We start from the raw sequence: 27,789 nt of genomic DNA on the forward strand, positions 1-27,789 counted from the left end.
TCCTGAGATGTGTGGAAGAGGAAGAACAATGGTGGTAGGATAAGCTTTTGACTTTCCCTACAGATACGTCAAACCAATTAAGAACTGGTTCTTGGAAGTCAGAGTTCTTTTCTGGATAAAGGTGTCCTAAATTGTGAGTGATGTGGGGCAGCTAGGTGGTGTAATGAATACAGCACCAGCCCTGGGGTCAGGAAGATCTGAGTTCAAATATGACCTCAGACACTTACTAGCTGTGTGATCCTGAGCAAGTCACCTAACCCTGATTGCCTCCAAAAACAAAACCAACTAAATTGTAAGGAATGTGTTTGAAGTGCCACTCCCTTTGTATTACAGTAGAAAGAACATGAGATTGGGAATCAGAGGACTCTGGTTCATATTCCACCTCTCTCATTTACTACTTCTATGATCTGGAACAAGTCACTTCATTTTGGGAGGCCTTGGTTTCCTCATCTGAAAATTATGGGGTGGCCTTTAAGATCCCTTCTAGCTTTAAATATATGATTCTATGATCTTTTGCAGGGTCTGAACAGAGGCTGGAGGCTTCAAAGCTAATCAGCTCAGGGCAGAAATGATGGGAAATTATGTCAACAATAAATCAATTTTTGTAAATGTTCTTACTGCTTACCCCTTCCACGTACAATTTCTCCTCCTGATGTAAAGTCTGGCCTTCCCCTATATGTTTCATGCCTGATTTAGCATTCCTTTGATTCTGTCAGGGAAATGGGGAACTTTTTAGATTCTCACCATCTGCTTCTCCCAGCTCCAGAGAAAACAGCACAGACCCTTTCTCCATCCCTTCCAGCTATGATAATTGATGCCCCACATTCTCACATAGTAGCAGTATGGGCTTGATGACTGGGTTGATGTTTGAGGGCAGAGGGATTCACCAGCAGGTTGGCTGAAGTGTGATGAATTTTTCAGTTGTAGCAACCCTCTGAGGCCATGTGCTAAGTGACAGGGAGAAAATGAGGGACAATGGAGATGTCATAGAAAGCACTGGTTAGAAGGAACACCACGCCAGAGAAATTACAGATTAGTAAAGAAATGAAATAAAGAACTTCCATCCCTTGGAGTGACTAACTTGTTCAATCAGCTCCTCTGCACCACTTTCCCCAAATACCCCATAATCTATAGTTCCCTTCAGACAAGTTCCTGGTTCCCACAAAGCAATACCTTCTCATACATGCAGAAAATTTGCTGTTCACTTGTTTTTCAGTTATGTCTGACCCCATTTGGGGTTTTCTTGGCAAAGATACTGAAGTGGCCCTTCTCTAGCACATGTGACAGATGAGGAAACTGAGGCAAACAGGGGTGAATGACTTGCCCAGGGTCACACAGCTAGTAAGTATCTGAAGCCAGATTTGAACTCAGAAAGATGAGTCTTCCTGACTCCAGGCCCAGCAATTTATGTACTGTATGGCCTAGCTGCCCAAATGCAAACATACTCACATACTTACTCTGCTTACCCAGACACACTTGTTAACCCAACCCTCCCTAAGTTAATTCCTGCTCTCTGCCTGAGTGTTTCTCCTTTCTCTTACTTCTAAAGTCTCTTTTAGCTTTAAGCCAATGATTCTATAATCTACTGTGAAACACTATCTGCTATACTATTGTTTAAGTTTTGATGGCTTAGAATGAGTGTAAACAGCAATTGTTTTCTGTTCTGGCCAGAAACTTTGAAGACCTTCCCCTTCTAGGCTGATCTTTTTGCGATGGTAAATTAGGCCATATTTTGCCTCAGTTCTTAGTCATTAAGTGGGCATTGCCTCAGACAAACTGAGGCCTGGGAAAGCCCTTAATTTTAGAAAGGCCAAGATCACCCACTCCATCCTAGGCTATGATCAGTCATCTTGACTTTTGTCTAGCCAACGGACATTGATGACTCTGGAGGAGAGACTCTTTGTGTAGCTCTGACTCACTTAATGACATCATTGGTCCTCTTGGGAACAAAGGATGAACAGCAACAGACCTGCCCCTTCTCAGCTCTCTGATGAAAAGAACTCCCTAACCTACAAGGAGTGCAATGCCTGGGACCCCAGGCTTGTGCTCTGGGCCAAGGCCAGCTTGAAACCTAAGTTTCTAATAGATATCCAATATGATGTGGAGAAGCAGTATGGCACATCGCCAGGACCACTAGACCTAGAGCCTGAAGGTCTGGCTTGAAGTCCCAGCTCCTCCTCTAGGATACTCCATTGCCTCCCTTTTTTTTTTTAAGCAATTGAGGTTAAGACTTGCCCAGGGTCACACAACTAGTAAGTGTTAAGTGTTTGGTCTGAGGCTGGATTTGAACTCAGGTCCTCCTGACTCCAGGGCTGGTGCTCTATTCACTGTGCTACCTAGCTGCCCCCATGCCTCCCTTTTAAAAAACATGATAATACTAACTTCACAGAATTGTGGTGGGGAAAACATAAATGTGAGCTTTTATCATTTGAGGGATAAACAGGAAAACCCCACCAGCCTTCCCCAATGGCCTGTCATCAATGCCTAAAAACCCTTAGCACTCCATTGCTCCTCCCCAAATATACCCCACCCTGAGGCTTTTCCTTCCTCCTAAGAGCCTAGGTTGGAGCTGCACCAATCTTACCGTAGTCGGAGGAAGTCATCTGGTGTAAAGGAAGCAGGTATGGGTTTAGAGGTAAGTGACTTGGGTTTCAATTCTGACTTTGCCACTTAAAAGATGTGTGACTTTGGGTAAGTTATTTCACTTCATCCCAGCACACTAGGCCTGGCTCACTTCAGCCACCTAATAGTTTATTTCCCTCCTTACCCTCTCAAAATCTGTCCTGAGTAAGGTTCTGACTTTTAATCCCTTCCTGTTCAATGACCATCAGTCTCAGAGCTCCTTTTCTTGAGAAATTTGCATTCTTGAGCAAGTAATTCCCATTTCTGAACCACAGTTTTCAATGTAAAATGACAAAGCTGAACTAGGTGGTCTTTGAGGTTTCTTATAGCTCTGACATTCTAGGTCCTGTGCTCTCAAATCCCTTTACATGCTGAAAAATCTAATGGTTATGACTTAACATGCTATGTTTTAAGTGTCTTCCATCTCTGACATTCATTCTATATTCTAACATTCTATAAATCAAGGTTCCTTCTTGCTTTGACATTCTAAGTTCTATGTTTCTAAGAGTCCATTCTTTAGGCTTAAATATTGTATAATTCTGAGTCTATGGATGAAAAGTCTCTGTCCTTGGGAAGGGACAGATGGGAAAGAGATTGAAAAGATGAAAAGACCTTCAAAAAGCGACCCTTGAATTTACCCTATAGAAGCTGGCTGTGCCTATAGACTGGTCCTATGGGATGCCTTCACTAGCTATATGCTTTTTGAACATGTGTCAAACATTCAACCTTAATGGCAAAAAGCGTGATAAAATTGAAACCGATAGCAGTGACCCAGAACTAAAACAAAGCCTTCTCTAGTCTGGTCAGCTCCTAAGGACTTTTGAAAAGTACTGATTGAAGGGTAGCTAGGAGACACAGTGGAGAGAGCACTAGACTTGGAGTCAGGAAGACTTGAGTTCAAATCCAGCCTCAGATACTTACTAGCTGTGTGGTCCTGGGCAAGTCACTTAACCCTGTTTCAGTTTCCTAGAGAAGACAATGGCAAACCACTCCAGTATCTTTGCCAAGAAAACCCTAAATGGGGTCACAAAAAGTCAAATATGACTCAATAAATACAAAAGCAAACGGCAAATGCCAGAGGGGCTGTGGGAAAACAGGAACTTTAATGCATTGTTGGTGGAGCTGCGAATTGGTCCAGCCATTCTGGAAAGCAGTTTGGAACTATGTCCCACCCCCACCTCCCAAGCTATTCCATGCAGCACACCCTTTGACCCAGTAATGCCACTGCTAAATCTATACTCCAAAGAAAACAGGGAAAGAGAGAAAAGAACTCATATGAATGAAAATACTTATAATTGTGATGGCAGAGAATTGGAAACTGATGGTGTGCCCATAATTTGGGGGAATGGGTGAACAAATTATAGTATATGACTGTGATAAAATACTATTGTGTCATTAAAAAATGAAGAGGATGGTTTCCGAGAAATCTGGGAAGACTTGTATGAACTGATGAAGTAAGCAGAATCACGAGAACAATTTGTATGATAATAACATTGTAAAGACAAATAACTTGGAAAGATTTCCTCTTCCAAGACCAAGGTTGGTCACTATAATTGTACTATACGGTTTCATTTTCTTAGAACATTATTTAATCTGGAAGGAATCTTAGAGATCATGTAATCCAGTGGGGATTATATGTTAACACAGAGTGTACACACACACCTGCTGGATAGATTTCAGAGGGTTCCGTGGACTTGAATGGGAAAAAAAAATCACATCTTTATTTCAATAGAAATGGTTTCTTCTATAATCCTATGGTTTTTATTTTATGCATTTAAAATATGATTCTGAGAAGAGGTCCACAGGCTTTGCCAGACTGCCCAAGGGGTCCATGGCACAACAAAAGGTGAAGAACCCCTGATCCAGTCAATTTCCCTCATTTTACAGAGGAGAAAACTGATACTCAGAGATGTTAAGTGACTTGTTCTAGGTAACACAACCAGCTAAATGGCAAAATCAGGATTAGAACCAAGTTCTTAGACACTCTGCCCAGTATTCTTTCCTCCAGACCATGTTGGCCCCTTATCAATGACTTTGGAGGTATAGATGTAAAAAATTTGGTTTAAGAAACAGTTGTCAAAAGTCAATCCCAAATTTAGCTTTGCTATTGACCTGAGATAGCAATTCCCACTGCCTGATCCTCAAGTGGTAGGTTAGCCTTTATGTGATGCAGGGACTGGGGACTGGCTGGAATTGTGTGGTCCTGGAAATTCCCTATACTCCTGCTACAGATTCTGGGAAGCTGGGGGAGGCATGGATCCAGCTGGCCATATACTTCTACATCATTCAAAAAATTCCTAGAGGATCATGGCCCTCAACTACAAAGAGAAGGGGTTTTGATGTTGAAAATGTCCTTAACTGAAAACTGTCAGTTCCAGGATGAAGCAGAGATCTGGGAGGGCTGAGGTTTAGAATGGGGGAAGGTAGAAGGGCTCTCCCACTGTCAGAAAGGAAAAATGCCAAGCTCTATACTTTCAATCAATCACTAAGCATTTATTAAGCACTTAATGTAAGCCAGGTATTGTGCTAAGCACTGGGGATATGAAGACAGGACATAAGAATCCTTCCCTTCAGAGAGCTTAAGTTGAGAGATAATATGTAAATAAATAGTTTCATATGTATATGTACATACAAGATACATAGAGGGTAAATAGGAGGTAACCTTTAAAGCATGAGAATTGGGATTTCCAGAATGGGAGTATAAGAGTCATTACCTTCCAGAATCATGGGGCAAGACAGGCCTTTGGGGGATTAGATCCTTGTAGAATTTTCCATTGAAACATAATTTCTCCATTTCACCCACTTTGAGCTAAATGACCTGAGTTCTAGTCCCAGTTCTATCATTTATTTACTGTAACTTGCCTAAGAGAATCCCTTCAACTCTCTAGGTCTCAGTTCCTCGAATTTGTAAAATAAAGGTGTTGAATTTTTTGTTGTTTCCAGGTGTGCTTTGTTATTTCCTTTTCCAGCTCACCTCACAGATGGAGAGACTGAGGCAAACAGGATTAAGTGACTTTTCCAGGGTCACAGCTAGTAAGTGTCTGAGGCTGGATTTGAACTCAGGAAGATCCGACTCCAGGCCCAGTGCTCCATGCTCTATGGCTTAGTCCCCTACTTGCCCTAGGGGATTGAATTAGATGATCACTAAGATCCCTTCCATCTCTGACAGGAATGGTTTTATCTAGAGCACTTTATGCTTCAACACTCTTATGTCCTAAGTTCCTTTACATGTCTAAAATTCTACTCTACTCCATTCTTTAACAGCAAATCTTCTGTAATCACAGCACATTTGGGCCCTGAAGGATATTCTGATCCTGACTTGTTCTCTGGTTGTTTAGTGTGTATAAGATGGGTCTCTGGCTTCAAGCTTCTCTGAATTCAGGGACTATGTGTCCCCTATAGCACTTGGCCTGGCCTAAGTGTTCAACAATGACCCACAAATACCAGATCCCTCCACTCAAAGGATTTTTTTTCTCCCAGCTCTCAAGAAGACAAACTATCCCCACTAAAAGACAAATGCCAATAGTTTAAGCTTGACAAAGCACTGTAAAATTGTCATTGATGCCTTTTGTTTGTATGTCACAATAATTTCTATGTATATTGTCCCCCTTCCCATACTGAACCTCCCACCCTTGTAATAAGGTGTAACTCTTTGACTCCCAGACTCTTGCCCCGAGAGGTGTCAGGTTCTAGAAATGGACTGTTCCAGAGTTCACCAGTACGGCAGTCTTTTTTAACTTGATGTTGGGTCTCAGGGGAAGAGGTAATCAGAACATCTTCCATCTTGCACACCGTGGAGGAAGAAGAGTGGCAGGCAGGGCCGAGTATGTGAGTCTGATTTCTGGCTGCCTGTTCTCCTGCTTCTCTTCTTCTGAGAGTCTGGTGTGCTGCTGTTGCAAGACGGTAATATCGGGGACTCATAGGAACCTTTCTATCAGCTTCCTGCAAAAGGAGAGGAAGAGATAGGAGAGAATATCTAGGTCTGTCCCTTGGCCAGTGTTTACTTCCTAACTGTGCCCCCCCCTACACTTTGTGTATGCCCATGTGTCTGATAAAAAAAAATGATCAAGGAGTGACATATTCTTGTTTGTGTGATTAATGCTGGTGAGGACAGAAATTTTGGGGAGAGGTCTTGACCCCTTTAAGGAGATGACAGACATTATCCCTCTTTCAGTACTAATTGAGACACTGAAAAGGGTTGATACACATGCAGTCTAGATTTTGCACAAGCAAAGACAGACATAAGAAAGTCATAGAAACTCAGGATGGAAAATGCTATCCATATCCAGAGAAAGAATTATAGAGTCTGAATGCAGATTGAAGTATACAATTTATACTTTTTTCTGTTTTTTGTTTTTTCCTTTCTCATGATTTTTTCTTTTGCTCTGATTCCTCTTTCACAACGTGATTAATGTGGAAATATGTTTAACATGATTGTACATGTATAACCTATATTAGCTTGTTTGCTGTCTTGGGGAGGGGACAGGGAGGGAAGGAGGAAGAAAAATTTGGAACTCAAAATCTTACAAAAATGAATGTTGAAAACTATCTTTTTTTTTTATAGTAGGGGATACTAAAGCCTAGAAAGGGGGATGACTTATTTGCTGGTGTTCAAACAGCTAGTTAGTAGCAGAGCTAGGACTCCAACCCAGGTCTCCTAATTTCTAACTTAATCTCTGCTGCCATTACTTAGCTGTGTGACCTTGAGTAAATCTTAACCTCTCACTAATACTCTTACTCTGTATCTGTGTAATTGGAATTTAATAAAATACTATTAACTAAAAAAAAAAGCTATAGAAAAATGTTAACAATGCAGATTAAACTTAAAAGTGTGTCATGTGTATTTTTTTTTCTGGAAAGCCAGCCTTAAACATTTATCAACACATGGTGGCAACTATTTCAAAAGAAAAATCATTAAGTAAATAAAAGATCATTTGACTACACATGGAACATTCTACCTTCCTGGTCCCCCATCATTCTGCCAAGAGGAAGGATGTATATTTCATTATCTTTCCTCCAGGATCATTCATGTTGTCCTAGTCATTCTGAATTTGCTTTCCACTTAATGATCTTTTCTTTCCCATTGTTATAATTGTCAGCTAATGGTACTAGTCACACTTCTCTCTGTATCAGTTTATGTAAATTTTTCTATGTTTCTCCTAATTTCTCCTACTTGTCATTTCTTTCCGTACAACAGCAATATTCCATTGTATTCATATCCTGCACTTTACTCAGCCATTCTCTAATGGATGCATACCCGCTGTTTTCAGCAATTTGCTCTGGCAAAAAAAAAAAGTGCTATGCAAAGCACTTTCTTCATAGATACTGAGTAAGAGTGTTAGTGAGAGGTTAAAATTTGCTCAAGGTCACACAGCTAAGTAATGGCAGCAGAGATTAAATTAGAAATTGGGAGACCTGGGTTGGAGTCCTAGCTCTGCTACTAACTAGCTGTTTGACCACCAGCAAATAAGTCATCCCCCTTTCTAGGCTTTAGTATCCCCTACTATAAAAGAAGAGTATTGGATGAGTGCCTTCATTTTATGGCTAAAGAAAATGAAACTCAAAGAGAGAAAAGGGCTTAATTCAGGTCACATAACTAGCCAATGGCAGAGATGGGACTGATGCTCAGGTCTGCTGGCTGCCGATCTAGGGCTATTTTGTCTGTATATACAATCCAAACAATGAGACTTGGCATTCAGCCCCTTCCTGAGGCTCTGCACAATTCTTAAGCTTGCTGAATCATCAAAGAAGACTTATAGTCACTAGCCTCTACTTCCCAAGTCAGGGAAATGATAAAATACGTTCTAAAAAGATTTCAAATAAAATCTCTTAGATAAAAAATGTTTCCATGTATACCTTGTCACACTCTATACAACATATCTTCTCTCAGAACTCCCAAAGCATCCCGGTTAATTTAATTTAAAAAAATTTAAAAAGCTTTAAAAAAATAAAATAAAAAAGCTTTTGCACAAATAAAAGCAAAGTACACAGAATAAGAAGGAAAGAATCATTCCAAGAAAAAAAAACTTTGCAATAAACATCTTTGATGTCTGACATCACAAATCTATAAAGAAATTTTCATATTTAAGTTCACAATGTTTCTTTTTCTTTTCGTATTGTGTATTTAAGTTTTAGTATTCAAGTCAAACTTCAATCATCAGAGAAATTCAACAACCAGTTCTAAGATACTTCCTCATACTCATCCATTAGGCAAAGATGTTAAAAATGAGAAAATTCAGGGGTGGTAAGACTACAGCAATACAGGCATGTTTTTACACTACTGATGAAGTAATGAAATGGTTTAGCATTTTGAGAAAGCAATATGGAATTATGCCACAAGAGCTACAAAAACTTATTCCTATCCTTCGACCTTTGTAGTCTTACTATGGGGACAGTACAAGGAAGCTATTGACAGTAAGAAATGATCTCTATATACACAGACCCATTCCTGGCAGAAAAGTTGTGATAGCAAAAATCTAAAGATAAACACTGTATCCAAAAATTGAGGAATACCTGAATAAGCTATGGTTTTTCAATATAGCAGAAAATATCACATACTTCCTAAGAACTGACTGGTATAAAAAACAAGTATAGGATGACTTACATGAAGAATAAAAAATGAAGAAAACAGAACTACAAGAACCACACACACTTTGACCTGATTGTTTACAATCATGTAAACTGAGATAATAACAGCAGCACAGCTCTGAGAAATACACAAAAAGGAAATTCAGAAAGGCTCACTGAAATAAACAAAATTATTTCATTATTTTGTCAAAATTAATACGCACATTTGGAAGTGGGGCTGGGGGTTGATTGTAGGTAGGGTTTTTTCCTAAGCAATCTGCTAAAGTCATAGTTCTATGTGCAATCATTTACAAGTACTTTTTGTTACTATAATTTTTATTGTTTTCTGTTGTTTTGTTCTTAATGGCATATTTGAATTACGCTTGTAGATGGAAGTTATAACAAAATTTAATGTTGTAGCTGGTATGCCTGAGCATGCCCCTCTTCCCTTTCCTGTCTCCCAAACAAGGTATGAAACTGCATACATAAGGTTAATTTTTGAACAAGCCATGAAACAGATTCATCTGGTACTGCTTATCTAGGGAGGCCATCTCTTTTTTTTTTTTTTGGCATTTGGTGTGAATTTGCCTTGTTAGGAGTTTTCTTTGCACCTTTGACACCACATTGATGAAGTTCATGAGTGGTACCTGGGCTTGGTCCTTAAAAGGGATCTATCTATATACAGATTCTAGAGACTGGAAAGATGTCCAGAGAGGAAAGTGACCACAAATGGATTTAATCCAGATGGGCTCTATGTTTCCTAGAGAGAGACCTCGTAATCTGCAAATCTCTTCCAGGGAGCCGTGCAAACCTTTGTGGGACTGAGGAAGCAAAGAATAGAAGCAACAACAATTTATCTAGTGCTTTAAGGTTGCAGAGCACTTCACCAATACTGTCTCATTCAGTCCTCACAACTCCCCTGGAAGTAAACACTAGTATTCTTCCTACTTTACAGAAGAAGAAAATGAGGCAGGCAGAGGTTACATGATTTGCCTAGGGTCACACAGCTTGTACCTGAGGTCAAATTTGAACTCAGGTCTTCCTGCCTCCAGGTCCAGTGCTCCATCCACTGTACCACCTAGCTGCAAGGGAGACAGAGATTCTGGACTGAGGAGGAATTCCTGGATCAAGCAGAGGAGTTTCTGGACAAAGTCAAGGGTTTGAATCAAGCTGGAAGTGGAGAGAAGAAAAATGAAGGTGCAGCATCCATGACAAGGAGGAACAAACTCAGACCTGGCCTGGTATTGTGGGTCATGGCAAACTGTGCAGGTACAGAGGGGAAAAGCTAACCCTTGGCTGACCCTGACTTCTTTCCCTAGTCAGTAAGTTTGGAGTCACTGCTGGAAGCCAAGTTCTTTTCTCAGCAAATGTGGTGTTTCTGTGTCTAGCAACTCCAAGTTCTTTTGATTTTGCGGGGATGGGAAAGACGGGAGTCACTTAGAGAACGTTGTAAGTCTGAAAGATCATTTATTTCCTTAGGAAGCCAGAGGTCCATTAGAGAGGTAAGAAGATTTGTTTGGATGGTTTATAAGCTCTGGTGAAAATATTTTCCATTTTCTGTAGAGTTAAATCAAATTGCTTCTATAGTTAATATACTGTTTGCTTATGTATTTGCTTGGGAGCTGAGGGACCATAGAAATGTAGCTTTATAGGTGGAAGGGACATTAGAAACCAGCCAAGACAACCATTCAATTTATAGATGAGGAAATTGAGGACTGGAAAGAATACTTTTGTTTCTTTCTTTTTTTTGTAAATAGCATTTTATTTTTTCCAATTACGTGCAAAGATAGTTTTGAACATTCACTTTTATATGGTTTTGAGTTCTAAATTTTTTTCTCCCTTCCCCCTCCCCCAGACAGCAAACAATCTGAGGTAAGCTATACATGTACAATCATATTCAACATATTTCCACATTAGTCATGTAGTGAAAGACGAATCAGAACCAAAGAGAAAAACCACGAGAAAGAAAAAAACAAACAAAAAAGAAAATAGTTATGTTTTGATCTGCATTCAGACTCCATATTTCTTTCTCTGGATATGGATAATATTTTCCATCATGAATCTTTTGGAATTGTCTTAGATCATTGTATTGCTGAGAAGAGCTAAGTCTATCAAAATTGGTCATCACACAATGTTGCTGTTACTATGTACAATGTTCTCCTGGTTCTGCTCACTTCACTTAGTATTAGTTTATATGTCTTTCCAGGTTTTTCTGAAATCTGCCTGCTTATAGCTTTCTTATAGCTCAATAGTATTCCATTCCATTCACATACCACAACTTGTTCAGCCATTCCCCAATTGATGGACATCCCCTCAAATTCCAATTCTTTGACACCACAAAAAGAGCTGCTATAAGTATTTTTGTACATATGGTCCTTTTCCAATTTTTATGATGTCTTTGGGATACATATGTAGGTAATGGTATTGCTGGATCAAAGGGAATGAAGTTTTATAGCACTTTGGGCATACTTTCAAATTGCTCTTCAGAATAGTTGGATCAGTTCACAACTCCACCAACAATGCATTGGTGTTCCAATTTTCCCACATCTTCTCCAATATTTATCATTTTCCTTTTTTGTCATATTAGCCATCTCATGTGTGTGAGGTAGTACCTCAGAATTATTTTAATTTGTATTTCTCTAACCCATAGTGATTTAGAACATTTTTTCATATGACTATAGATAGCTTTAATTCCTTCATGTGAAAACTGCTTGTTCATATCTTTTGACCATTTATCAATTGGGGAATAACTTGTGTTCTTATAAATTTGACTCACTTCTCTACATATTTTAGAAATGAGGCCTTTATCAGAAACATTTGCTGTAAAAATTGTTTCCTATCTTTCTGCTTTCCTTCTAATCTTGGTTGCATTGGCTTTGTTTGAGCAAAAATATTTTTAATTAAAGTAAAATTATATTTAATGCAAAATTATCAATTTTGCATTTTATAATGTTCTTTATCTCTTGTTTAGTCATAAATTCTTCCCTTCTCCATAGATCTGACAGGTAAACTATTCCTTGCTTTCCTAATTTGCTTATGGTATCACTTTTTATGTCTAAATCATGTACCCATTTTTTACCTTATCTTGGTAAATGGTGTGAGATGTTGATCTATGCCTAGTTTCTGCCATACTATTTTCCAATTTTCCCAGTAGTTTTTGTCAGATAGTGAGTTCTTATCCCAGAACCTGGAATCTTTGGGTTTATCAAATGGTAGATTACTATAATCATTTACTTCTGTCTTGTGTACCTAATCTATTCCACTGATCTACTACTCTATTTCTTATCCAGTACCAGGTTGTTTTGATGATTACTGCTTTATAATACAGTTTTTGATCTGGTATGACTAGCCCACCTTCCTCTGTATTTTTTCATTAATTCCCTTGATATTCTTGATCTTTTGATCTTCCAGATGAATTGTTATTTTTTTTCTAACTCTATAAAATAATTTTGGGTAGTTTGATTGGTATGGCACTGAATAAGTAAAATAACGTGGGTAAAATTGTCATTTTTATTGCATTAACTAGGCCTACTTATGAGCAAATGATATTTTCCCAAATGTTCAGATCTACTTAATTTGTGTGAAAAGTGTTTTGTAATTGTGTTCATTTAGTTCCTGGGTTTGTCTTAGCAGGTAGACACCCAAATATTTTATATTGTCTACAGTTATTTTAAAAGGATTTTCTCTTTCTATCTCTTCTTGCTGAGCTTTGTTGGTAATATATAGAAATGCTGATGATTTATGTGGTTCAATTTCATAGAGGATACTTTTCTTTTTCTTTCTTTCTTTTTTTTTTTTAGACACCTAGACATGAGTCAAATTCTGAGGTTCCAAGAAAGAGGAAACCCAGAGTAGGAACATGAGCCAAAATGAAAGATTATTGTTAAGAAGCCCTCATGATTAAATCCAGTATGTGTAAGCTCAGAGTCAGTTCTGAGTCATGGGTTACAGACTACGTATTGGTTATAACAAATATATGTATATGTATGTGTATATGTGTATTTATGTATATATGTATATGGGTATATATGTGTATATACACACATACCCACATATATTTTATGCATATACACTCATGGTTATAATATATATATTTGTACATATATGTATATATGTGCATGTATTCACATATATTATCTTTATTTTTATTTTGTCCAGTACCATGGTTTCACTTGTACAAAACTCCTTAATGAGGAGACCTTACTAATACAGATCATCACCTCTTCTGAACTCTGCAGTCCCAGAGAGTTGCCTGGGGCACGGAGAGATTAAGTGATTTGCCCTGGGTCACACAATATATTTCAGAGGTGGAACTCACCCCAGGTCTTCTAGATTGACAAATCAGCTCTCTGATCATTGTACTCTGTTGCCTCTCTGTATTACATATGTGTATATATAAATCATTTTACTGAGGAACTCGTCTGAACATATTACTCTTTTTCTTACAAACCTTTCATAGCTTTCCTTTGTCTCTAAGATCAAATACGAATTGCTTAGACAGGCAGTCAGGGTACTCTCAAATCAGGCATTAACCTACTTTTCCAGCATTGTTTCACTTAGCTCTTCTCTCCCCCAGCCCAGCCCAGGTCCTCTACATTCCAGCCAAACAGGACCGTGTGTGCTCTTCCTGGCTCCTCCTGCCCCTCTGCATTCCTACAGGCTTTTTTTTTTTAACCTGACATCTGGAACAGGCTCCTTCCTCATCCCCATCAACTCCTCCTTTCCTTCTTGGTTTAGTATAAAATCCACATCCTCCATGAAACTTTTCCTGACCTGATTCCTGCCTTCCCCCCAACTCTTCTTTCTCATTTTTCTAGGGCACTTTGCCCGACTCTCTTCTGCTTTGAACCATGTTTATTTGTCTGCTTACATTCTGTTCAGAGAATGTTCTTCTATTCTCCCTTCTCCCCTTCTCCTTTAGGGTAGAAACTGTGTTGTTTTTCATTTGTGTATCCCCAGACTTGAGCACATGAACCTGAACTTAGAATAAATGTTTATTGAATTGAATTAGTGAGAGTAACACAACTTAGAACCTGGCCATAGAACACCTGAGCTTCAGTTCTTGCTCCACCAGTTATTTGGGCAGCTAGGTGGTACAGTGGATAGAGTGCCGGCCCTGGAGTCAGGAAGAAGAGTCTTCCTGAGTTCAAATCCAGCCCTAGATACTTACTAACTGTGTGACCCTAGGCAAGTCACATCACCCTCTTTGCCTCAGTTTCCTCATCTGTAAAAAGACCTGGAGAAGGAAATGGCAAACCACTCCAGTATCTTTGACAAGAAAATCCAAAATGAGGTCACAAAGAATCAGATATGACTGAAATGACCAAACAATCATGACCACCACTTATTAGCCCTAAGACTTGGGTCAATTGTTTCCCCTCTGTCAGAATATTTTTTTCTTCTGTAAAATGGGTTATTGTAAAACAACATAGTGTAGTAAAAAAAAAATTAAAGCAGTAAACTCGAAGTTAGCCCTGGGCACAAGTCCTGACTTTGCCGCTATAGGCAACTCACTTAATTTCTCTGACCCTCAATTTCATTGGCTAAAATGGAGTGAATAATAATTGCACACCCCTCTCATTGGGTTGTTTTGAGGAAAGTACTTAAATGTGAGCTATTATTAATAGATATGGAAGGGCTTTGACAGATTCAAAATGTGGCACTGATGTAGAGTCAGTGGTAGAGAGGAAGTTGTTCAGAAAAACAGAACGTTTGAAGAAAAAGGAAGTTTTTACTTTTTAGGGACTTGGGGAAGAGGAAGGAGCAAGAGGAGGGTTGGGGAGGAGAGGTATCCACTGAGTGATTCCTATACTCTGCTCAGACAGATCTGTCTACTTTCTCTGCTCCCTCCTCCCACAGAACCTGCCTACTCTGTCTTCCAAAAAGGCTGTTCATGGTATTCACTCATTATTTTCTACTTCATCCCAGCTGGGAATGTCTCAAACCTGTCGGAGTCATTCAATTAAAATCCCCCTCTAAGCTGCACTTGGGAAGCAGAAAGAATACTGGCCTTGTAGTTAAAAGATTTGGGTTTGAATTTGATTCTGCTACTGACAAGCTGTGTGATCTTAGGCAAAGTCAATAACCCTCTTTGCATCTCAATTTTTTCATCTCTAAAATGGAGGTATTACTATTGCTTCTACCCATCTAATGGAGCTCAGAATTGGAAAGGACCTCTGTGACCATTTAGTCTAACCAAAATACTCAACATGTAGCCATCAGCCTTTGTCCAAAGACTTCCATTGAAGGGGAAGCCACTAGCTCTTGAGGAAGCCCATTCATTCTTCCTCATTCCCTCTCATCTGGGCTGTTTCAAGAGCTTCCTGACTGCTCCCAGTTCCTCAAGTCTCTCCTTTTTCCAATCTACCCTCCCTTCTGCCAATGGGATATTTCTCAAGCACGTGTCTGAGCGTGCCACTTTCGGTCAAGATGCTCCGGTGGGTCCCTTTGCCTTTACGATACAACTAACTCATGTTTGGCTCTCAAAGACCTTGACCATCTGGCTGTAGCCCTCCTTTCCAGGCTTCTCTTCTTCATGCACTCTATTCTCCAGGAAAACTAAAGCGCTTGCTGTACCCCGTACGGGACTTTCTATCTCCTGTCTCACTGTTTTCAAACAGGCAGTGCTCCATGCCTAAAATACACCTCTCCCTCATGCAGTCCCTGACTTCCTTAAAAGTATCACCTTCTATGTTAAAGTTGGGCTCTGCTTCAGGGGTTTTGTGCAGCTGTTTTCAGAGATACTTCTAGGGACCTGTAAGTTTTCAGTTCTTCCAAGGTGGTATGAGCTAAGGAGAGGTGTTTACTCCTCTCCTGGTCTGTGCTCTGCTGTGTGAGTGACCACAAGCACTCTTTTCTGCCCTGGAAATGAGAGGAGGAGACCCCTTCTCCACTGCTGCCAAAAGCTCTGGTGTGCTAGTGCTCCTCCTGGCCCCAGGACTGCCACTCAGCACTGTGACCCAGATCTTTCCTGCCAACCTTCCATGTTGTCTTGGGCTGGAAATTTGTTTCACTCCAGCTTTTTTGTGAGTTCTGCCGCTCTAGAATTTGTTTAAAGTCATTTTTAAAGGTATTTAGAAGGGTTTGGGGGGAGAACTCAGGTGAGTCCTTGCCTTTACCCTACCATCTTGGCTCTACCAAAAAGTATCACCTTCTATGGGAAGCCTATTTTGATCCCCACCCCCCCAGTTGCTAAGTACCTTCTCCCTAGAAAGGACTTCGTTTCTACTTTGAATAAATTTTGTATTTAATTTCTTCCTGTGTATTGTCTTCCTGAAGAGGATATATGTCCTTGCGAACAGGGACTATTTCATTCTTGGTCTTGGCCGCTCCAGAGTCCTCGTCCAGTATCCAGAATATAATTCATGCTTCTTTTTTTTTAAGGCAATTGGCATTAAGTGACTTGCCCAGGGTCACACAGCTAGCAAGTGTCAAGTGTTTGGTCTGAGGCCGGATTTGAACTCAGGTGCTCCTGACTTCGGGGCCGGTGCTCTATCCACTGCATCACCTAGCTGCCCCTACTTCATGCTTATGAAATGCAGGTTGGCCAATGTTGGATGATCTCAGCAACTAAACTATAAGCTACTTGAGGACAGGAGTCACAAGATCTCCTGTGTCCCCCACAGCAGCGAGCACAGGACTGGGAACGGGGGGGTGTGGGTAGAAGGTTAGGGGACTAGAGGGAGGGACTGCTTCTTGAAAGCAGACCACTGATCAGACAGGGCTGATTTCTCCCAGAACCAGTTTAAAAGCATCTAGTTCAAATCCCTTAATAAGAGACTCTGTTGGCACTCAAACATAGAAATCAATTAATCAACCAATTTGTCCAACACTAATTGTGTTCTGGGCACTGGGTTTACAAAGAAAAACCAAGGATAGTTCTGGCCTTTAAGGTGTGTAATGCCTCTTGTATTAAGTAGCAAAGATACAGACTCAAATAACCATAAAACAGCTATCACATGATTAGTACATTAGAGAAAAGTAACAGAAGAGATGTAGCTAAGTGGTGCAGTGGGCACTGAACTTGAAATCAGGAAGACTCATCATCATGAGTTCAAATCCAGTTCCAGACACTTACTAGCTGTGTGACCCTGGGCAAGTCCTGGGTTTAACCCTGTTTGCCTCAGTTTCCAATGAGCTAGAGAATGAAAAGGCAAACCACTCTAGTATCTTTGTCAAGAAAACCCCAAATGGGGTCATGAAGAGTCAGACACAACTGGAACAACTGGATTAGAGAATAATGGGAATTAAAGTGTAGACTCTGGAAAGCATAGAATACATTTCCAGATAGTGATTAGTCTTTTTTTAGCTCCAATCCCTCCTTCATATTGCTGCTAGAACCATCTTTCTTATTATACATGCCATTATTTAGCTTAAAATCTTTGCTGGTGGGGCAGCTAGGTGGCTCAGTGGATAGAGCACTGACCCTGAAGTCAGGAGGACCGGAGTTCAAATGTGACCTCAGACCAAACACTTGACACTTACTAGCTGTATGACCCTGGGCAAATCACTTAACCCCGATTGCCTCACACAAAAAAAAATTCTTTACTGGCCTCATCTTCATTTCCTTTGCAATTCTTATTTTTTTTTTTGGCTAGGTATTGGGTTTAAGTGACTTGCCCAGGGTCACACAGCTAGTAAGCGTTACGTGTCTGAGGCCAGATTTGAATTCAGGTCCTCCTGAATCCAGGGCTGGTGCTCTATCCACTGTGCCACCTAGCTGCCCCTCGATTTCCTACCAAGTAAAGTTTCAGTTTCTTTACTTGGTATTCAAGGCCCTCCATAACTGGCCTTTCCCTTTACAAAAAGCCCTTACCTTTCTAGCTTTATCTCATACTAGTTCCTGCCATGCAGAATCACAGTGGGAAGGGAGCTTGGAAGCTATCGATCTAACCTGGACCTAAATCAGTATCCCCTCTGAAACAATTGACCTCTGCTTAAAGACTTCCAGTCTTTGAGGAGCTCCTGAAGTAAACTATTCTACTTTGGGCCATAGCTATTAGGAAATTTTCCCATTCCTCTAGCTGAAGTCTACATCCCTTTGACTTCAGTCCGTGTGCTCCTAGTTCAATCCTCTGGGGTCAAGGAGAACAGGGCAAAACCCTCCGACACATGACAGTCCTCTCAGAATATTTTGAAGGCAGCTCTTTGCTCTCCACTGAATCTTCCCCTCTCCTGAGTTCCTTCAACTGATGCTCAGATGTTTGTTGTTGTTAATGAATATTTGTTCACTTGAAGTTGAATCACTTCCCGGTGGGAGAACCTGGGAATTTTGGCATGTTTCCATTTGGGGACTTGGAAGGCATTGAAATGGGGAAGGGGGTGGAGTATATTTCATATATGTACTAGAAAAGGCACATGGGATTTAACAAAAGATGAGACACTTCAAAAAGAAATAGAATCTTATTGCTCTTTTCTTGGCTCTGTTGGAGATCCGACCCCCCCCACCCCCGCCTCAACACACACACACATCTGGACTTTCCTGCTCACCCATAAAAACAGAGAATCTTCAAGTTGGGAGAAACCTTGGAGATTGTCCGGTCCAAGCCCTTCATTTTGCAGATGAAGAACTGAGGCCCCAGGACAGGAAATGACTTGCTTGGAGTCACACAGCTAGTTCATAGCAGGATAGAGACCAGACCTCCTACCTCTTATCCCAGAGCACTTCCTTGACTCCCGCTTTTCTCTGGGCCTCCAGAGGTGCTGTATACATAGGGTATGGAGGGGGTGGGAAACCATCTTGGATCTATTCCTGGAGCCTGTTTGGGGGCTAGCCTTGAGACCTCAGGACCTCTGCAGCCCCTCCACTGCCTCAAATTCTCTGAAGAAAAGTATAGCCAGACTTATAAGCAAGGGCAGCTTGAGATAGCTTCTTGAATGCTCACTCCAAGTATACACTCCAAGTGTATATTTGTGTATCTTGCTGTATCTCACACATCTCCTCCCCCTCCCCCGCCTTCCAGTTAAATGTAAACTCCTTGACAGCAGGGACTATTGCATTTGTGTCTTTCTATGTCCACTGTCCAGCCCAGTGCCTGGAATACAGTGGGAGTTTAATAAATGTTTAATTGAATTGAATATTGCTTGGTCTCCAGTCCTCTCACCATGAGTGTCCTCTGGACCAGCTCCAATCCATCAGTCTTTCCTGAAATGTTGTGCTCCAAACTGGAATTATACTCTGTGCTCTAGGAAAACTGATCTACTACTCTGAGCCCCCCAAAGAGGCAGGGCTCTCTAACCTCATTCATAACTTTGATCCCTATTCTCTATGCCTAGAATCAATCAATAAACAAAGGAGTAGTTATCAAGTGCCTGCTGTGTGCCAAGTGCTGTCCTAGGTGCTGGGGATACAAGTACAAAAAATGAAACAAATCCTACTTTGCAAAGTCTGTACATTTTAATGGGGGAGACAAGCACATATAAAACTATGCATACATACATACATATATATGTGTGTGTGTGTGTATATATATATATATATATGTAATTGCAGGTGGGGTAACAGGGGCAAAGAAAGTGCCTGAAGTAGCCCAAGGAATATGAGAGCAATGCTTCAAAGCCAAGAACAGTGAAAGTTTCAGAAGAAAAAATGGTCAAGGACTACCCTTAGAGGATAAAGAGATGGACTTGGGATCCAAACAAGCCAGATTTAGATCCCAGTCTGATTCTGACACTGAACAGATGTATGACTGCAGGCAAATCACTTCTCTGAACTTCAGTTTCCTTACCTGTAAAATGGAGGCGACACCTGTAGTACCTACTTCCTATGGTTGTGGTGACTATTCAAATGAGGGTATGCAAATAAGGAGGTTTCTAAACTTTAAAGTGCTATATAAATATTTGCCCATTATTTTAAAATTGTTGAGGTCTTTTTGTATGTCACTAAGTCATACAATTTTTACTAAACCCTCGCTATGTGCCGCTCTGAGATTACATATGATTCTGAGATTCCCTGTGACACAGTGGATAGAGAGCCTGGAGTCAGGAAGACTCACCTTTCTGAGTTCAAACCTGGCCTCAGACACTGACTAGCTGTGTGACCCTAAGCAAGTCACTTCACCCTGTTTGCCTCAGTTTCCTTATCTGTAAAATAAGCTGGAGAAGGAATTGGCAAACCACTGCAGTACCTTTGCCAAGAAAACCCCCAATGGGGTCATGGAGAGTCAAAAATGACTACAAACAACTGAACAACAAGTGCCAGGCCCTGTGCCAAGTATTGGAGCTATAGAGAAAGAAGATCGTGGTCCCTCTCCTCAAGGAGCCCACAGGGTGATGGACAGACAACGCACAAGACACTGTGCACAGACAAGCTATCTACAGGATAGATTAGAATAATCATCAACACTCCAGCCTTGGAGTCAGGAGGGCCTGAGTTCAAATCTGGCCTCAGATACTTGACACTTACTTAGCTGTGTGACCCTGGGCAAGTCACTTAACCCCAATTGCCTCACTAAAAAAAAAAAGAAAGAAAAGAAAAAAAGAATCATCAACAGAGGGAGGGCACTGGATGGGGGAAGGGGTTAGGAAAGGCTTCTTGTAAAAGATGAGATTTTAGTCGGGATTTAAATGAAGCCAGGGAAGCCAAGAGGCAGAGATGAGGAGAGAGAAAGCTCTAGACACGAGGGACAGCTGGAGCTGAGAGGTGGAGAGTCTTCTTTAAAAATGGTGAGGAGGCCAGTGTCCCTGGATGGAGAGTGTATGGGGGAGTAAAGTGTAAGAAGATTAGAAAGGTGGGAAGGGGCTAGGTTACGAAAGGCTTAAAAGCCAAACAGAGGATTTTATATTTGATCCTCTAGATGACAGGGAGCTACTGGAATAGGAGGGTGATGTGGTCACATCTATACTGTAAGAAGATCAGTTCGACTGTTAAGTAGAGGATAGAGCAGGGAGAGACGTGTGGCAGACAGACCCACAGGCAGTCTATTGTAATAGTCAAGGTGTGGGGTAATGACACCAGTGTGGTGGCAGTATCAGAGGAGAAGAGGGGACATTATGAGACATATTACAAAGGTAAAATTGATAGAACTCATTAACAAATTGGATGTAGGGGTTAAGAGAGGGAGGAGTCTAGGATGACACTCAGGTTGAAAGCCTAGGAGACTGGAAGAAAGACAGTACCCTCAACAGCCATTGAGAAATTTGGACGAAGGAGAGGTTTTTGGGGAAAAGATAATGAGTTCAGTTTTATGCGTGTTAAGTTTAAGATGTCCAGTTCTAAAAGATCCAGCACATGAGACACTTTGTTGACCTTTTGTTTTTGTATCACCTACATTTCCCAATGTATTCCTGCTCCTTCCAGAGAGCAATCCTTTGTAATAAAGAATAAGAGGGGAAAAAATCAGCAAAACTATCCAACACATTGAAATCATCTGCCACTATACACAGTATTCCACACCTGTAGTCCTCCACCTCTGCAAAAGGTTTGAAGGGAGGTGCCTTCTCATATATCTTTGAGGCCAAGCTTGGTCATAATTTCACAGCACTAAATTTTGATTCTTCTGTTGTTTCCATTTACATTATTGTCACTGTATGAATTGTTTTCCTGGTTTTATTTCGCTTTACTTCTATTCAAGTCCTCTCATTCTTACCTATGTTCTTCTTATTCCTAGTTTCTAATAGTGCAGTAATATTACATTACATTCTAATACAAATGTCTATTATCAATCTATTTAGTTGCTCTCTCTCTCCCTCCCTCCTCCTTCTTCTTCTCTCTCTCTTTCTCTCTCTCTGCTTCTCTCCCTTCCCCTCCCCTTCTATCTGCTTACCTGGGTACCTCTATGGCTTCGAATGGTGCCTAGCAAATAGTAAGTGCTTAATAAATGCTTGTTGCCTGACTGAAGATAGCTTAGTTTCATTCACTTCTTCCTTTCCAAAGGAAATGGGATCCTAATATAGTCAGCACCTCCTTCTGAGTGTTTGGGAAGAACACACAGAATCTTCTCTTTCTTTGAAGGAAAGGCTCGGAGGAAATACCCGAGGCACTGAGGAAATGCTAATCCTCCCATCAGCAGTTTTCCACACATCTATGTGAGACAGTTAGGGAAAAAACTCAGCACCTCTTCCTATGATTTAGACTTTTTAAACTCTGTACAATGCACCATTTCCTGTGGTTGAGAAGAGTCCCCTGTCTTGCCACAGCTGTACTCTCTGTGGAAAAAACTTTCTGGGGACTGAACAGGGGGGAAATTAGAGGGGAAAGCTGGCAGAAACAGGATTAGGGGCTACCTCACAGAAGGATGATTCAGTGGACAGGCCCTAGTATCCTGGGGGAAAGCCCTCCAGGGTTCTCTGTAAGCACTCCCATGCATAGGAAATTTTCCAGGAAAAGGTTCCCTGGACTGAAGCATATGAAGGTCCCAGAGCCCTGCAGCTCAACATGTACTAAGGAAAAAAGCCAGTAAGGGAGTGAAAGCCATGAAGGAATTTAAAATAGGAAGTAGGGCAAAGGGGGAACTAAAAAGAGCTCAGATAAACCTTTAAGACAGCCAGTAAGTATGTACTGGGTACTTCCTATCCCCTCTTACCTAGTTATACTTGCATAACTGTTTTTTCTTCTTGTTTTTTATTGAGCTTTGTTTTTGCATCATGGTCAATAGCTAATGTCTTCCTATACTTCTCTGAGTTCTTCATATTTATCATTTCTTAGAGGATTTTAATATTCCATTCATTCACGAGCCACATGTTTAATCATTCCCCAATAGATGGATATTGACTATGTTTCCAGTACTTTTTTGTGCTCTTCCCCTCCCCCATACTGTTGCTATGAATATTTTGGTGTACACCATACCAATTTATTTGAGCATCCTTTCTTTGAATTCCTTGGGGAAATTCAAAGAGTATGAACATCATTGCCACTTTTTCAGCATGGTTCCAAATTGCTTTCCAGGGGCACCAATTCACAGCTCCATAAATGGTGCTATCACTGTACCCATATTTCCATAAGCCTTCTAACTGGCTGTTTCCATTTTAACTCCTATTTCACTAGACTCCCCTGAAGAGATTGTAGAAGTGGTCACTGTATCTTTTAGAACCAAATGGATTATTGGGTAGGTGGGGTGGGAAGTATTTGGGAATGGCCATTTGGTTTTACAATTGCAACTGTCATTCTTTGAGGTCTTTCTATGAAATGTGAGTGTGTGTGTGTGTGTGTTTGATCTATGAGACTCCGTAAGACAAAATATAGAGAAGACAGAAAATCTTTCTTGTGAGAATCAATAAATTAACATTGATTATATCCAGTGCCAGGCACTGGACAAAAGCGAAACTGTTATTTTGTGATCATTAGAAGATAATTCTGTGAAGAGATTGTGAGGAATTGACAATTTATAGTACATTCTGGAGCGATTTACCTATGATGGTTGCTTAGAGGAGAAAGAAAAAGGACTAACTTAGTTCTTGGCTGAATTTAACTCTTACCTTGAGGACAAATATGAAGAGGATTCTTGAGAGACATGCTGATATCATGAGTGAATTGAATAGTGGGACTGTGTTTTCATAAATAAACTTCATGTGTCATTATAGGAAGGGTTTGAGGTGACTCTAGCTGTGATCTTTCAAACAGCTAAAATACTGTGAATAATTGTGACTTTGTTTTATTATTGACTTACTTTGTTAATAAATTACATGCTCAGTACTGTTAATATCTAATCATAGAAGATTAAAGGACTTACAATAAAGATGAGTAATTACTATTGGAAAAGGAGATTTCTCCAGCTTGTTAAATAACATTTAACGAAAATATTGTTATATGGAATGGCTCTTTTGTAGGTAGGAAAAACAAAGGATGTCAATAAACACTTATTTTAAAAAATAGTATTTAATAAACTGGGGTAGGGATGATAGCTAAGACATAATTCTATTACTTAATAAGAAAATATACAAACAATTCTGAATTATTCTAGAGCTCAAGATAAGATTAAGAGAATGAGAATAAGTCAAGCAGCAGACTGAAGGGTGACCTGTAAATGAGGGTGGTCAATTTGCTGCAGAAAAGAATGACAGTTGCAACTGTAAAACCAAAGTGCCAGTCCCATCTGCTCTCTCTCCACCTGCTATTTCATTTGTCTCTTAAAGATACAGTGTCAGCTATCTGTAGCCTCTGAGGGAGATCCCAGTAGAACAGGTGTTACACCACCTTTTGTCATCTTTGCTAGATGTATGGATACACTTCAGAGTTGTGCTGATATGTGTTTTTCTCAGTACTGTTCAGGAGTAATCTTTCATACTGTAGTATTCAATTCTTTGGAGAATTGTTCATTCATATCTTTTAGCCACTTATACATTGGGGAAAGACTCTTGGTCTCATTTGTGTTAATTCACTATCTATCTTAGGTATCAGAGATATCTGATGCAAATATTTGTTCCTAATTAAATTATTCTGGTCTTATCATAATTGAATTGATTTTACGTCAAAGCTTTTTAATTTTATGTAATCAGAATTGTCTATTTTATCTTTTGTGATGACCCCTATCCCTTATTTGGTTAAGAATATTCCCCCTGGTAAAGTACCCGATCTCTTTCTCTTCTAATTTTTTACAGTGTGACCTTTTAATTTCAGATCCCTATCCATTTTGACAACTTATTATTTTCGTAGAAGGATAAACCCAACATACACTTGCAGAACAATTACTAGGTGCTTAGCCCTACACTAATGAAATGATACATTAAGATACAGTTCTGCCTTCTAGGAACTTACCGATATCTACTCAAGGGAGATAAGACATACATCTGCAAAACTGAAACAAAGAGAGGACTAGAGGCAAGGTCACTTTTTAATGATTTTAAGTGGACACTGGCCTGGGAACTAGGACACCAGCACTCTGACCCTGGCTCATTAGTTTTATGATCTTGGATGCTTCCCTTATTTGGGTGCTTCCCTGTAAAATGAAGGGGGGTGAACCTAGATAATCCCTAAGCTCCCATCTAGTCTATGATTCCCTGGCTTTCTCATGGGAATTGCAAGAAGGGGCATTCTCACAAATTAAAAACAAAAAAACCAACAAGACAAAAACTCTCCAAATTGATGCAAGACGATAGAAGGCACTGAGACCTGTGGAGGAAGGAAGTGTGGAAAGTGGGAAAGGAAGTCTCTCCTCTGAGCTCTTGTAGTTTTATCTTGTATTGTTCATTTGCAAACTAGCATACATTAATGCATATTTGTGACTATCATACATTCATTGAATAATGGCACTTAAATCTTGAAGGAACTGCAGAGCATCTTGTCACACAATCCCAGACTCTGAGAACTGGAAGGAATCTCACATCATCTAATCTAACCATTACCTAAATAAGTGTCCCTCCTATGAGAGTTTTATTAATGACCTTCAGTGAAAGGGGGCACTCTTCCTCCTGAGGCAGTCCATCTCACTTTTCCATACAATAATTCCATTACCATAATTGTTAGGAAGTTTGTTCTCCCATCCAGCCTAAATTGGCTTGTACTGTTGGAGTTTTTTGTTTTTGTTTTTGTTTTTTGCAAAGATATTGGAGTGGTTTGCCATTTTCTTCTCCAGCTCATTTTACAGATGAGGAAACGGAGGCAAATAGAGTGAAATGACTTGCCCAGGGTCACATAGCTAGTAAGTGTCTCAAGCCAGATCTGAATTTAGGAAGATGAATTTTCCTGACTCCAGGCCCAGAACTCTGTCTACTGTGTCACATAGCAGCCCTGCCTGTAATTTATGAGATGCTTAATAAATACTTGACTTGAAACTCTGAGTGAAGCACAATCTCTTTTCAAAACAATATGCCTTCAAATACCTGAAGACAATAATCATGCCTTCTCTGAATCTCTTCACCTCTTGGCTAAACATTCCCAGTTTCAGTGGATCGTATTATGTATGGGTTTGAAGCTCTTCACCATCCTGGATGCTTACTTCTGGGGCTCTCTGGATTGTCAACATCCTTCCTCAAATGTGACCCCTAGAACTGAACAGAATATTTTAGATGTGGTCTAATCAGGGCAGAAGTATAGCATGATTGTCACTTCCTAGCCCAACCCTCTCATTTTACAGATGAGGGAACTGAGACCCAGAAATGGAAAGTTTCTTGACTAAGGTCAAAGGTGATTTGTCCCAGTTGGTCCTAGAACTCAAGTCCTCTGATCCCAAGTCCTAAGTCCTGATCCAAATCCGGTACTACTGCTGTTACTTTATAGTCACAGACCTTTTATTTTTTAGTTAAATTTTTTGAAAAAAATTTCAAAGATTCAGCAAGCATGAAAAGCTAAATCCCCTGTTACAAACATGTATAGGCAAGCAAAACAAATTCCCACGTTTGCCTTGTCCAAAAAGATGTCTTCATTTGCACTCTGAGTCCATCACCTCATAGAATCATAGACCTTACTAGAGAGGGGAAGTTACCTGGAACTTGAAACCAGGTATTACTTTTGCTCATTCCACTACTAACAGATCCTGTCTTTTAAACTGAGGGTGTTGGAATATATGACAAGAAATACTTTGATTTGGTCAAAAGAGCACTTGGATATGTATGTGGTCAAATGATCTGGGTTTGAATTTCAGTAATTTACTTACGGGTTGTATGACATTGGGCAGGTCACTTCCCCTACTTCGAGTTTCAGTTTCTTCTCTAAAATGGCCTAGCTGATCTCCAAGGGCCTTCCAGTTCTAAATGCTGGGAGGCAGAGTTGGGGAGACAAAGGGAGACGCCGGACCCCAGACCTCAAGAGTTCCCAGGCTGGTGGGAAGCGTACGTAGACTCAGACCCCCGGGAGAGCGCAGCTAGCGGGGACAGCTGCCCTGGCCGAGCTCGCCTTCCTTCTGTGTCTGCGCAGGAACACACTGAGCTGGCCTAAGCAACCACCCTACCCCTCTGGTCCCTGCCCCGGAAAAACGGCGAAGGGTAGGCCAGGCTCCGGCGCAGGAGGAAAAGTCCCAGGGAATGCTCGGGGAGAGCCCCAGCAGGAAATTCCCGTTGGCGTGTGCTCTCCCCGCCCCGCGCTGCCTGGGCCCTCCCCAGCCTCCTCCCCCTTCGGGCTTGCCTAGTCCCAGCCCCAACTTCCTAGAAGCTGCTTAAAAGCATCTTGAGGTCCAGGCCCCCGCCCCTCTTCTGAGCCCCCCCAGAAGCTCCCACCCCGGCCGTAGCTCCGGGCCAGCGGGGCTCCCATCTGACCCTAAACTCACCTCCTCAGCCCTCTGAAGGTCTTTAGCCCCGGGAGCTCCCTTTGGGGCTGCTGAACCCCGAACCTCCAGCGGACACTGATGCAGCTCCCTGCCGAGCCCCTGAACCCGCAGCTCCTCCTTGGCCTCCTGCAAGGACTCTGAGCCCGGCTCTCTGCAAGGACTCTATCCCAGAGAGCCTCCTTGGCCTTCGCGGCTCCTGAGCCCGGAGCCCCTTCTTCGCCTTCTGCGGAGCCTAAGCGGGGCTCCCTGCAAGATCTTTCACCCCGGAGTCTCCAGGGGAGCCCGAGCCGGGCTTCCTGCAAAGACTTTCATCCCAGAGCCCCTCCCTTGCCTCCTGCAAGGACCCTGAGCCAGGCTTCCTGCAAAGACTCTCATCCCGGAGCCTCTGCAAGGACTCTCATTGCGGAGCCTCTGCAAGGACTCTCATCGCGGAGCCTCCGCTTGGCCTCCTGCCGGGATT

At 41.1% G+C, this 27,789-nt stretch overlaps 1 long non-coding RNA gene across 2 annotated transcripts; it reads right to left on the reverse strand.

The window, feature by feature from the left end:
* Positions 1-4,360: 4,360 nt before the first annotated feature.
* On the reverse strand, positions 4,361-27,170 carry LOC110212226 (uncharacterized). 2 transcript variants are annotated; one of them, XR_002325605.2, is made up of 3 exons: positions 26,721-27,155; positions 25,948-26,115; positions 4,361-6,564 (listed from the first exon to the last, which is right to left on the reverse strand). It is a non-coding gene; the product is annotated as an uncharacterized LOC110212226 (long non-coding RNA). The 2 variants fall into 2 exon arrangements; XR_013484176.1 differs by lacking the exon at positions 25,948-26,115 and having other exon boundaries at positions 26,721-27,170.
* Positions 27,171-27,789: the final 619 nt, after the last annotated feature.

This window comes from Phascolarctos cinereus, unplaced genomic scaffold (genome assembly GCF_003287225.1).
Source record: "Phascolarctos cinereus isolate Bilbo 61053 unplaced genomic scaffold, phaCin_HiC Scaffold_9;HRSCAF=440, whole genome shotgun sequence".
NCBI classification, from domain to species: domain Eukaryota; kingdom Metazoa; phylum Chordata; class Mammalia; order Diprotodontia; family Phascolarctidae; genus Phascolarctos; species Phascolarctos cinereus.